We start from the raw sequence: 4,871 nt of genomic DNA, 5'->3' as shown, positions 1-4,871 counted from the left end.
AAATTTGTAATGCATGGACTCTAATAAACAAAAAATGCATGTGAAAAACAACAAACAACACAAAACAAGAAAACATCAAGATCAAACAAAAAGACTTGTCAAGAACAACTTGAAGATCATGAAGAACACTATGAATGCATGATGTTTTCGGAAAATGCAAGAAATTTTTTTTAAAACATGCAATTGACACCAAACTTAAAAATTGACTCAAGACTCAAACAAGAGACGCAAAATATTTTTGATTTTTATGATTTTCTAATTTTTTTGTATTTTTATTTTATTTTTTCGAAAATATTCTTTTAGAAAAACGAAAATAAAAGAAAAATTTTGAAAACTTTTTGAAAAGAAAATAAAAAGAAAATTACCTAATCTGAGCAACAAGATGAACCGTCAGTTGTCCATACTCGAACAATCCTCGGCAACGGCGCCAAAAACTTGGTGGACAAAATTGTGATACAAGAGTTCCAGGCACTGTTAGAGAAGCTTTTTCTTTCCACAACTCCATTCAACTTAACCAGCAAGTGTACTGGGTCATCCAAGTAATACCTTACGTGAGTAAGGGTCGATCCCACAGAGATTGTTGGTATGAAGCAAGCTATGGTTACCTTGTAAATCTCAGTTAGGCAGATTAAATGGTTTTGGATTTCGAAAATTAATAATAAATAGAAAATAAAAAAAGGATAGAAATACTTATGTAAATCAATGGTGGGAATTTCAGATAAGTGCATGGAGATGCTGTGCTCCTCTTGAATTTCTACTTTCCTATTGCTTCCATCCAATCCTTCTTACTCCTTTCCATGGCAAGCTGTATGTAGGGCATCACCATCATCAATGGCTACTTTCAATCCTCTCGGGAAAATGGTCCTATGCGCTGTCACTGCACGGCTAATCGTCTGGAGGCATCACCCTTGTTGATAGCTACATCCCATCCTCTCAGTGAAAATGGTCCAAATGCTCTGTCACGGCACGGCTAATCATCTGTCGGTTCTCAATCAGGTTGGAGTAGAATCCATTGATTCTTTTGCGTTTGTCATCACGCCCAGCCTTCAGGAGTTTGAAGCTCGTCACAGTCATTCAATACCAGAATCCTACTCGGAATACCACAGACAAGGTTAGACTTTCCGGATCCCCATGAATGCCGCCATCTATCTAGCTTATACCACGAAGATTCTGTTGGGGAATCTAAGAGATATGCGCGCGGCCTAAGGTAGAACGGAAGTGGTTGTCAGTCACGCACGTTCATAAGTGAGAATGATGATGAGTGTCACGGATCATCACATTCATCAAAGTGTTGTGCAACGTATATCTTGGAATAAGAATAAAAGAGAATTGAATATAAAGTAATAATAATTGTATTGAAACTTGAGGTACAGCAGAGCTCCACACCCTTAATCTATGGTGTGCAGAAACTCCACTGTTGAAAGTACATAAGTAAAAGGTTCAGGCATGGCCGAATGGCCAGCCCTCTCCATGATCGAAAGACTGAATGATCAAGGACTAGAACAGTCAAAGATTAAACTGTCAAAAGATGTCTAATACAATAGTAACTTATCCTATTTATACTAGACTAGCTACTAGGGTTTACATGAGTAAGTAATTGATGCATAAATCCACTTCCGGGGTGGTGTATGCTTGGGCTGAGCTTGATCTATCCACGAGCTGAGGCGTTTATTGGAGTTGAACTCCAAGTTATAACGTGTTTTGGGCGTTCAACTCTGGATCATGACGTTTTTCTGGCGTTTAACTCCAGACAGCAGCATGTACTTGGCGTTCAACGCCAAGTTACGTCGTCAATTTCCGAATAAAGTATGGACTATTATATATTACTGGAAAGCTCTGGATGTCTACTTTCCATCGCCGTTGAGAGCGCGCCAATTGAAATTCTGTAGCTCCAGAAAATTCATTTCGAGTGCAGGGAGGTCAGATTCCAACAGCATCAGCAGTCCTTTTGTCAGCCTTTTTCAGAGTTTTGCTCAAGTCCCTCAATTTCAGCCAGAAATTACCTAAAATCACAGAAAAACACACAAACTCATAGTAAAGTCCAGAAATGTGAATTTAACATAAAAACTAATGAAAATATCCCTAAAAGTAGCTTGAACTTACTAAAAACTACCTAAAAACAATGCCAAAAAGCGTATAAATTATCCGCTCATCAGAGAGATGTGTATGTTTCGGCCATATGGGTGGGATTGAGTGGGAAGGAGATGATGGGGAAGAGAGATTGAGGTGATTGGTGAAGAAGAGAGAATGTGAGTTGAGGTAGGTGGGGATCTTGTGGGGTCCACAGATCCTGAGATGATCCTGTGGGGTCCACAGATCCTGAGGTATCAAGGAATTATCATTCCTGCACCAATTAGGCGTGTAAAATACCTTTGCATGCAATTCTGGCATCTAAACGCCAGAGTCATGCTTGTTTTGGGCGTTCAACGCCCATTTGCAGCATGTTTCTGGCGTTGAACGCCAGTTCCATGCTTGTTTCTGGCGTTCAGCGCCAGCTCTCCTCAGGGTGTATTCTGGCGTTCAAACGCCAGGATGCTGCTTATTTCTGGCATTCAACGCCAGATCCATGCTCTGTTCTGGCGTTGAACGCCAGCCAGATGCTCCTTACTGGCGTTCAAACGCCAGTAAGTCTTTCCTCCAGGGTGTGTGTTTTCTTCTGCTGTTTTTTATTTAGTTTTTTTTTATTTTAGTATTTATTTTGTGACTCCACAAGATCATGAACCTAACAAAATATAAAAGAACAATAAAAGAAAAATAAACTTAGATAAATAAAAATTGGATTGCCTCCTAATAAGCGCTTCTTTAATGTCACTAGCTTGACAGTGGGCTCTCATGGAGCCTCAAAGGTGATCAGGTCAATGTTGTAGACTCCCAACACCAAACTTAGAGTTTGAATGTGGGGATTCAACACCAAACTTAGAGTTTGGCTGTGGCCTCCCAACACCAAACTTAGAGTTTGATTGTGGGGGCACTATTTGACTTTGTATTGAGAGAAGTTTTTCATGCTTTCTCTCCATTGTTAAAGAAGAACACCCTTGGGTCTTAAACACAAGGTAGTCCCCATTCAATTGAAGGACTAATTCTCTTCTGTTAACATCTATCACAGCTCCTGCTGTGGCTAGGAAAGGTCTTCCAAGGATGATGCATTCATCCTCTTCCTTCCTAGTGTCTAAGATTATGAAATCAACAGGGATGTAAAGGCCTTCAACCTTTACCAACACGTCCTCTACCAATCCATAAGCTTGTCTTACTGACTTGTCTGCCATTTGCAATGAGAATATGGCAGGCTGTACCTCAATGATCCCCAGCTTCTCCATTACGGAGAGTGGCATAAGATTTATGCCTGACCCTAGGTCACACAGAGCCTTTTCAAAGGTTATGGTGCCTATGGTACAGGGTATTAAGAATTTACCAGGATCTTGTTTCTTTTGAGGTAAAGTTTGCTGAACTCATGTATCTAGTTCACCAATGAGCAAGGGAGGTTCACCTTCCCAAGTTTCATTACCAAACAACTTGGCATTCAGCTTCATGATAGCTCCTAGATATTGAGCAACTTGCTCTCCAGTTACATCTTCATCCTCTTCAGAGGAAGAATAGTCTTCAGAGCTCATGAATGGCAGAAGGACGTTTAATGGAATCTCTATGGTCTCTATTTGAGCCTCAGATTCCTTTGGGTCCTCAATAGGGAACTCCTTCTTGGTTGGGAGACGTCCCATGAGGTCTTCCTCATTGGGATTCACGTCCTCCCCTTCCTCCTTGCATTCGGCCATATTGACTATATCAATGGCCTTGCCCTCTCTCTTTGGATTCTCTTCTGTATTGCTTGGGAGAGTACTAGGAGGAGTTTCAGTGACTTTCTTACTCAGCTGGCCCACTTGTGCATCCAAATTTCTAATGGAGGACCTTGTTTCACTCATGAAGCTTAAAGTGGCCTTAGACAGATCAGAGACTATATTTGTTAAGTTAGAGGTGCTCTGCTCAGAATTCTCTGTCTGTTGCTAAGAAGATGATGGAAAAGGCTTGTCATTGCTAAACCTGTTTCTTTCACCATTATTAAAGCCTTGTTGAGGCTTTTGTTGATCCTTCCATGAGAAATTTGGATGATTTCTCCATGAAGAATTATAGGTGTTTCCATAAGGTTCACCCATGTAATTTACCTCTGCCATTGCAGGGTTTCAGGATTATAAGCTTCTTCTTCAGAAGATGCCTCTTTAGTGCTGTTGGATGCATTTTGCCATCCATTCAGACTTTGAGAAATCATGTTGACTTTCTGAGTCAACATTTTGTTCTGAGCCAATATGGCATTCAGAGCATCAATTTCAAGAACTCCCTTCCTCTGAGGCATCCCATTATTCACGGAATTCCTCTCAGAAGTGTACATGAATTGGTTATTTGCAACCATTTCAATAAGTTCCTGAGCTACTGCAGGTGTTTTCTTTAGGTGAATGGATCCACCTATAGAATGGTCTAGTGACATCTTAGAGAACTAAGATAGACCATAATAGAATATATCTATCATGGTCCATTCTGAAAACATGTCAGAAGGACACTTTTTGGTCATCTGCTTGTATCTTTCCCAAGCTTCATAGAGGGATTCACCATCTTTTTGCTTGAAGGTCTGAACATCCACTCTAAGCTTGCTCAGCTTTTGAGGAGGAAAGAATTTAACCAAGAAGGCCGTGACTAGCTTATCCCAAGAGTCCAGGCTATCCTTAGGTTGTGAGTCCAACCATGTTCTAGCTCTGTCTCTTATAGCAAAAGGGAAAAGCATGAGCCTGTAAACTTCAGGATCTACTCCATTAGTATTAACAGTCTCATCGATCTGCAAGAACTCAGTTAAAAACTAGTAGGGATCTTCTGATGGAAGTCCA

General features: G+C 40.5%; 1 non-coding gene across 1 annotated transcript; it reads left to right on the top strand.

Annotated features, from left to right (window-relative positions):
• Window positions 1-4,535: 4,535 nt before the first annotated feature.
• Window positions 4,536-4,639, top strand: LOC112798850 (small nucleolar RNA R71). Its single transcript, XR_003200447.1, has one exon. It is a non-coding gene; the product is annotated as a small nucleolar RNA R71 (small nucleolar RNA).
• Window positions 4,640-4,871: the final 232 nt, after the last annotated feature.

Source organism: Arachis hypogaea, chromosome 4 (assembly GCF_003086295.3).
Source record: "Arachis hypogaea cultivar Tifrunner chromosome 4, arahy.Tifrunner.gnm2.J5K5, whole genome shotgun sequence".
Classification (NCBI taxonomy): Eukaryota; Viridiplantae; Streptophyta; class Magnoliopsida; order Fabales; family Fabaceae; genus Arachis; species Arachis hypogaea.
Note: the sequence above shows the minus strand (reverse complement) of the source record. Positions and strands in the feature narration are given on the sequence as shown.